Raw genomic sequence first — 9015 nt, 5'->3', positions numbered from 1 at the left:
CTTTGAAAATGTTTATAGTTTGAGTTGTCCATTTCTTCCCTCTTTAACTGATCTATAAACAAATATATAAATAAGAAATAAAAAAAAACATCAATGAATTTGTAAGCAAAACTAATAAAGTGACAATTAAACTAAAACATAGGAACCTATAATGTCACAAATAACCAACGGAAGTAGAGGGACTAAAAAAGACAAAAAGGAAGCAACTTTAAAATAACCCAAATATAGTTAAGGGACCATTCCTGCAAAAAAATATTAATATGACTAAATAGTAATAATATGTAATAAAAGACGAAATTCAAACGAAAGTAAAAAGGGTTGTTTGTGAACAAAATCATAAAGTTGAAGGGTGAATGTTGTAACATTGATTGAAAAAAGAAATTTCAACCAATTAAAACAAAATACTGTTAAAATTTTTCATAACTTTAATATATATAAGCCGTTAATGTGAAATTTCATAAATGGGGTTTATCTCCACCGCCCTTATCTGAAGTGGTTACTGTGACAGAGAGAGAAAGAGATATGAGAAGAGAGCGGGAGCATAATCGGTGAGAGGCGGTGGAGGGGCCAAATAAGTAGTGACACCGGTAATGGTTGGAATAGAAGGAGACCCAACCATTGGTTGACCTGAACTTCCACCAATGAACGTCGAAAACGATAGGTAAAGCTAGGGTTGACTTCTTTTCTAAAACCCGAGGCAGCTTGATGGCATGTAGGAATTGTTCGATCTTGTAAATTATTGAATGGTGAAATAGATGATGACCGAAAGAAATTAGGGATTGTGTCAGTTTGTTGCAATCAGAAACAACAACGGTATGGGGAATGCCTCTTGAACGGACACAAAATAGATACATGACCGGAAAGAACAGTGGGATGGAGAAAAAGAATACAAAGGGATTTTATCGGAGAGGCGGTAGAAAATTCCAGAAACAGAACACGTGTAAGAACATGTGTCCAATACCTATCAACCACACCGACCCAGACGGCCAGACATAAGATTTCTACAAAAAGTTAGATGGAACAAATTGTAATTTCAAAAAAGAATTGGGGCAATTTTGACAGACATGTAAGGCCAGCCACAAGTGACAATAGGGAAATAAACAAAGGACCAAAACTGCTAATACTTTTGCAACTTTACTGTAGCTAAGAACACACAATTTTAATATATAGTATAATAATAAGTTTATTAGCTTATTGTATCTCGCATTATTAATAATTCTTAGTGTTTAAATAAATTAACATTAAAAGGCTTATTTATTTAAATAAAGAGATTTTGGATGGTAGATCTAACTTATCTGAAATAGTTTATCACTTATTTAAATTAATTTTTCATATTAACCTTGTGTAAATATATATTGGCCATTATTGATCGTTTTATATTTAGAAACAGAAATTACTAAACACTACAAGACTACTTATCAACTTATTACGATTTCGTATCGGATAAACTAATCCAAACAAGTTTTAAAACTCTCTTTTGACAAAAAAAAAAGCCAAATGGCATAAAAACCCTCGAGTTTCTCTAAAATGTCCGGTTTAACCCTTGGCCACAATTTAGGTCTAAAGAAATGGGGTAGTTGTCCAATTTGTGTCGTAATTGCCCTATTACATGATAAACATGTTTGTAAGTGATGACTCTCACTTAATTAGGAGGGCACGTGTCGGTAACCACAGTGAGCGGGAAGACGGATCAACCGCTTCCCCCCAATTACCTCGTATCCCCCTTTATTACTCTCAACGCATGCTAAATTAATTGTGAACCCTAATTTACCCACACCTAAAATTACTCAGCGGTTCGTGATCGTCAGGCTCGGGATGCGGAATACCTTCAGCAAACGAGAGAGAGAGAGAGAGAGAGAGAGAAAGAGAAAGAGAGAGAGAGAGAGAGAGAGAGAGAGAAAGAGAAGAAGAAGAAGAAGAAGAAGATTTGGTGTAAGGATGGTTAGGGTCGAGCTTGTTATTTATAGGTTGTTTTTGGCTCTCTCACGTTGTAAGAATCAATGCTCACGTCATGAGTCATGGTTGTATCATCTTGTAGACTTGCCATATGCGTTTCTAGCTTCGAAAGGTGTCCAAAGTACTTCTCACGTTGTGAGAAAACATGCTCATGTCATGAGCCCTGATAAATTAGGGTTTCTACCATGTGTCATGCTCTCAGACAACTACATCTTCAGAAGATCATAACTTTTGCATACGAGCTCCATTTTTTGACGTTCTTTATATCCATGTGTAGGTGGAGACATACTCTACAATTTTTTTAGATCACTAAAGCTAAAAAGTACTTTATTGTAAACTCGCTTTTTACGATTCCTAGTGTCGTGTCGAGTTTTTCTCGAAACTTCGACAGGTCATAACTTCTTCGTGATAACTCAGATTCCGACGTTTTTTTATATGTACAGAACCATTTTGACATATACTATAATTTGGTTAAGATTATTTATTATAAATAATATTCCATCAAAATTTCATTTTTGATGTTTATTGTGTAACACCTGGATCATAGTATGTATTTAAATTTATAATTTATTCATTTTTATAGAGAAACTCGACGAGTCGGAAGCCCCAGACTCGTCGAGTAGAGATTTTATGGACTGCGGATTACAATAACCCAACTCGACAAGTTGGGAGACCTCAACTCGACGAGTTGGCTGGGTAAAATGAAACCCTAATTTTGGGGGTTTCCACCATATTTAAGCACTTTAACCCCAAGGTGTTGGCCTAATTCCCAACATCCACTGTCCAGAACCCTAATCTCGAAAGCCTAAGGCATCTGTGAGAGTTTGTGATTCATTTTTGAGGGAGTTTTGTGTGCTTGAAACTTATGGAAGAAAGAGAAGCTTGGAGGAACGAGGAGGAGTTGTTGAATCCATAAACTTTGTTTCATTTTCGTCACTTTCTGGTAAGAAAGTCTCAACCTTGCCTTGTAGTTGCATAGATATCTATATTGGTGTCTTTTGCTTGATTTTGACCCAATGGTGTGGTTATTGAGAGATGGAAGTCCCAAATGAGAACCCCTTCCAGATCTAGGGCCCTTAGGAGCTCTCATAGCATAAAGGTGCTAACTTTATGTCCCTAGAAGCCCCATGCAAACCCTAAGCCCTTCTTTTGATCCTTCAAGAAGTTTCGGGATGCACCGGGAACCTTAGATTCCCCGCTTGAGGTGGATATTGCAGATAACCGTACTGTGAGTGTTGCAAGGGTATATCGGGACTATGTCCTGAATGTTCTTGGGGAGAGGTTCCGTGTTGATATAGTCCAGATATTGTTGCGAGGGCTAAATGTGGTTGTCGGGATGGACTGGTTGGGGGCCAACGGGGGCATGATCGATTGCGAGCACCAGTTGGTGAGGGTTCAAACCCCAAGTGAGGAAGAACTGGTTATTCATGGCGAGAGGGCATCGTAGGGGACAACCCTCTGTTCAGAAGCGAGAGCTAGGGGATTTTTGCATCAGGGTTGTATGGGATTTCTGGTATATATCTCGTATAGGAGGGTTGAGACAACAATGGATGTGAGCAGTGTGTTGGTTGTACAGGAGTTTTGGGATGCCTTTCCCAAGGAGTTACTGGGAGTGCCTCCGGAGAGGCAAGTGGAGTTTCACACTGATTTGGTGTCGCGTGTCGCTCCGATAGTGAAGGCACCGTACTGGCTAGCACTATCCGAGATGAAGGAGCTATCTATGAAGCTTCAGGAGCTGCTAGAACGAGGGTTTATCCGTCCGAGCAGTTCCCTGTGGGGAGCTCCGATCCTATTCATGAAAAAGAAGGATGAATCACACAGGATGTGCATTGATTATCGAGAGCTGAACAAGATAACGGTGCAAAACTGTTATCCATTACCGAGGATCAATGATTTGTTCGATCAGTTACAGGGTGCGTCTTGGTTTTCCAAAATTGATCTTCGGTCAGGGTATCACCAGATGAGGATTCGTGAGGAGGATATACCGAAGACAACTTTCAGGACTCGGTATGGGCACTATGAGTTTGTGGTGATTCCACTTGGGCTCACCAATGCCCCAACATCATTCATGGATCTCACGAATAGAGTGTACAGGCCGGTGTTGGATCGGTCGGTGATCATTTTTATTGATGATATCTTGGTTTATTCTAAGACCAAGAAGTAGCATGAGCAACATCCGAGGGAGGTATTGGAGACACTAAGGGTGAAGAGACTTTATGACAATCTTTACAAGTGTGATTTTTGGTTGCAATAGGTACAATTTTTGGGACATATCATCAATCAGGAGGGCATTTCGATTGATCCAACCAAGGTTGAGGCAGTGATGCGGTGGGAAGTACCGAAGAATGCATTTGAGATCTGTAGCTTCTTGGGTTTAGTAGGATATTATTAGATATTCATCCATGATTTCTCCAAGATTTTTGTTCCTTTGAACCGCTTGACCAAGAAGAATGTGACATTTCGATGGGGTACGGATCAACAATTGGCTTTTGAGACCCTGAGACTGAGGTTATGCGAGGCTCTGATTCTAGTACTACCTGAGGGGTTAGATGATTTGGTAGTTACTGTGATACATCGATCTATGGGTTAGGTGCGGTACTGATGTAGATGGGGCATGTGATAGCTTACACAATTACGCCTTGAGACAGTTGAAGCCTCATGAGACGAATTACCCCACCCACGACTGGAATTGGGGGCAGTGGTGTTTGCCCTCAAAAATTTTAGGCACTACTTATATGAAGTACGGTGCACTATTTATATTGATCATAAGAGTTTGAAGTATTTGATGGATCTTGTACCATGCAGGGAAGGCTAACGTGGTGGCCGATGCTTTGAGCCTCAAGACATTAGGCTCCCCGATTGGGAATGTTTGTTTGAGGATGACGGTGATCTCTCAATTATTGGTATGATCAAGGATACACAGGTGGAAGGATTGAATAAGGAGAATTGGAAGTTAGAGCGGATACGGGGACAAATTCATTTGGTTGTCCGGAATGGTCAGTGTCTCCTGACCCGGTGTGGCCGAGTGTGGGTTCCAACATATGGGGAAGTGAGGCAAAGAATATTGGAGGAGGAGCATAAGTTCAAGTTCTCTATACACTCGGGATACAAAAATGTATTTATACTTAGGGCTGAGTTATTGGTTGCCCTGCATGAAGCAGGAGATCGTCTGGTTTGTGGAGCGGTGCTTGACCTGCCGGAAGGTCAAGGCCGAGCATCAGCAGCCTCATGGTAAGGTTCAACCGCTACCCATTTCCATGTGGAAGTGGGAAGAGATCACTATGGACTTTGTGACATCCCAAAAATCACGTCCAAAAAGGACTGATTTTGTTTATGCTTTGTAAAAATCAGAGTACTTCATTTCATAAAAATGTTGTGGAATTTGTTCCCAGAAAAAACACGATAAATACATTATCAAAATATTTTCGAAGAAACATATTTTATTCATTTTAAAATGTTTGGGATGTCATCGTCAATACATAAACATAAGCATAAATGGAACTTACATTTATTTACACTAGTGATGTACATCTCTTTAATCTCTTAGTGTAATATGACTTCATATCAACACCTGTGATATAAATAAGCTGAGTGGGTTAGGTTGGGAAACCTGGTGAGTACATAGGGTTTTCAACCCACAATAATATAATTATTATGTTTAAACATCAAACAATCAACCCAATTACCCATCCCCATTATCTTCTTTACTCTTAAGGATTTATCTTAAGAGTCATCTATCCTGCATTCGTTTATTCCAAAGTCCCTTAATTCCAGGGTTATAGGACTGTCACTATATCCATAACTGCCAATGTTCGTTCGTGAAACACTAATTCCATAGCTGCTATAGTCTATTCATCGGGTACTAAATCCATAGCTACTAGTGTTTATCTAATAGGTACTAAGTCTATACCTACCAATTCCTAACAACTACTAAATCCATAGCTACCGGTGTTTATCCAATAAGCACTAAGTCCATAGCTGCCGATGTTTATTAGGCACTAAGTCTATAGCTGCTAATGTTTACTCACATCATCTTTTATCTCTCATCATTCATCTACCCATGTCATACCCAACATATTCGTAGATATAACATACATATACAATTTAAATCAATTAAAACATGTATAAAACGTTCATACGGCATAGACAACAAGTATTCAGATAATAAGCACACATAGCACGTAGTTTATATAAAATACTTCATATCTATGTGTAAGATGAAAGGGACTATGCACTCACCTAGTACTAATAGACAGCGCTTCGATACTCTCAAAACAATTTCTTTCGATAAAACCTAGTACTAATACCACTAGGGTTTAGTCTAATGATAACCGCGACAAATTAATTAGTCTGACTATTATTATTATATAAGTGTTAATAACACTCAATATAACTCATAATAATAGCCCAATTAAGTATTTTAAGAACCTAATAACATTTCTATAATTATTTGAAAGCTATATTAAAAATTGCGTAAGCGTAGCTCACTTACAGCGGATTTTATCGAAAACCGAAAGTTATTTGGAGCAGCGTTTCAAAACCGAAAGACTCTTTTTCTCGGGACTCCGGGAGCCTCGGGGCTTCCTTAGGGTGCTAGGGGGTTTACCTAGGCTTTTAAGGGGTTAGGGTAGGATAGAGAGATAAAATAGTGAGAGAAAGATGGGAGAAATGGTGTGAGAAATCGGAGCACTTCGCACCTCTATTTATAGTGCCAGACTTCGGTCTTTACGCTGGGCGTAGGGAGGCTACGCTGGGCGTAGTCTCGAATAGGATTGCCAGCTTCGCACAGCTGGCTCGCACCTTCTTCGGATGGATAAGACACGAGGGAATGCGGGGCGTACTCCAGGAGCATGCTTAGCGTACTAAGGAATGCATGATCGCAAAAGGACCACATACGCAGGGTGTACGTATATGTATGCGGGGCGTACGTGATAGAGGGCCAAAACCCTAATTCTCGAACTTGACACCTATTTCAACATCCTTAAGCCTCGTGGACCAAACCCTAGTCACTCTCCATAGCCTTAATTCGCTTTTCTACACTAGAGATACCTTTTGAGATTGTTTTTGTGCTTAAGGAGTGTATTTGTGGCCATTTTAGTGTCCATTCAAGAAATAAGGAGTTGCTAAGAAAGCTTGGAGTGGCATTGGGCTTTAAGGATCTGCATCTAGATCACCTTGGAGAGCTTCTGGAGGTATAAAGATTTGATATTGTCATCTTATTTATTAGATCTAGCTAGGGTTTTCTACTTGGTCTCTTTAGTTGGTTTTAGACTTTCTCTTAAGAGTTGAGCATCTCCAAAGGCTGAAATGGTTAAATTTGAACTTTGTGAGCATGCTAGATGTATAAAGGTGCTAGCTTAAAGAGTTTCTAGACTCCATGCATGAGTTTGAATCTTTATATGAAGTCCTAATGTGAAGAACGAAGTTTTAAGTCCTATATTGCATGCAAGGGAATAAAGTAGCCAACTTTATGCCCTAGGAAGTCTTAATGAGCTCATATATGGTATTGGACGTTAGAACATCTAGTATTAAGCACTTAATGGAAGAAAGTGCTTAATATGTTTGTACGTTAGGCGTAAGTTAGTGTACATCGTGCGTACAACTCAGGGACTCAGTACGCTGCGCATACCAGGGTGGTACGCAAGGCGTACGCACCTCAGATGGGCTTGGACTTGTTTTGGGCTTGAAAACTCTTGGGCCTTAATTAGTCATTGGGCCTGGTTATGTTTTGGAGTTAGTGGGCCAACTTATCTGTTTTGGACCATGGATACTATGGTTGGCTTTATTGGTCCGTGAGGCCCATTAATGATTTTGGACATGAACTTTGGGCCCATTAGCAAAGGAAGTCTTTTTGGGCGATTAAAGGACTTGGGGTTTGGGGTCCTTCAGTTGGATTGTGTTCAGTCCTAACCTTGGGTACTGTTATTATTGTTCGGCACAGGTGGTTACAGACTGTTAGGAGAGCAGATTTCAAATTCAACAGACAAAGGTGAGTCTCCTCACCATACCAATAGGTCGAAGGCACCAAGGCCGACCAATTTAGTTAGTTGCAGTGTTTATTGTGGATTCACTACTGATATGTCTGGTATGCATGTATATGAGAATGTGCTAGTACTTATTGACTGGATATGTGAAGACCCTGGGGGAGCCTGTGTCAGTTGGATATAAGACCATGTGGGGGAGCCAATGTCATTCCTAGGTAAAGACCATGTGGGGGAGCCAATGACACATAGGAGTAAGACCCTGGAGGGAGTACACGACATCCTTATATGCTTATGTATGAGTTATATAGTATGATAGATATTTATGTGATATATGATACACTAGTAGACTATTATGTTATTTGCATGGAAGACCCCGGGGAGAGTCTGTGGCAGTTGGAAATAAGACCATGTGGGGGAGCCCATGGCAAGTTGGTATAAGATCCTGGGAGAAGCCCGCAACATCCTTATATGTTTGTATGCATGGCTTATGTGATGTATGTAGCTTTTATAACTAATATGATATGTGTTATGTGGATTGTGTGAGGGGTATGCTTTGGGGAACTCACTAAGCATTAGCTTACAGTTTGTGGATTTGTTCCAGGTACATATGAGCCCAAGGGCAAGGGCAAGGCTTGATGGCTCGACGTGCACTCTCTCTCAGACGTTTTTGTACGACACTCTGATGATTTGAAATAAAATTGTATTTGATATGAAATTTGAAAACAATTGTATTTGGGATTTCATGGTTCGTGGAAAGTATTTTGGTTAATCAAAAATGAAAATTTTCATTTGAAAAGGTTGTTACATTAGAGGAATACAATTAGTTTCACTATTTTTAGATACTTTCACATTTTTGATCCCTTCAGTTATGTTGAATCTTGCCCATGAGGAATATAAATGATAGTTTCCAATCCACGTTTACCACATGATCATAAGCCTTTGATTTAAGAAACCTAAGAAAAGCGAAATGTTTACCTAGTTTTGATAGTTTACGAGCGATGTAAACATCAGACACTCCCCCCGGTGCCTTTCACACAGATTCCACAAATCTTTGGTTGTCATGGAGTCCCAAAAA

Source organism: Lactuca saligna, chromosome 5, assembly GCF_052625555.1.
Source record: "Lactuca saligna cultivar CGN05327 chromosome 5, ASM5262555v1, whole genome shotgun sequence".
Taxonomy (NCBI): Eukaryota; Viridiplantae; Streptophyta; class Magnoliopsida; order Asterales; family Asteraceae; genus Lactuca; species Lactuca saligna.
The sequence above is the reverse complement of the archived record's forward strand: the minus strand, read 5'-3'. Positions refer to the sequence as shown.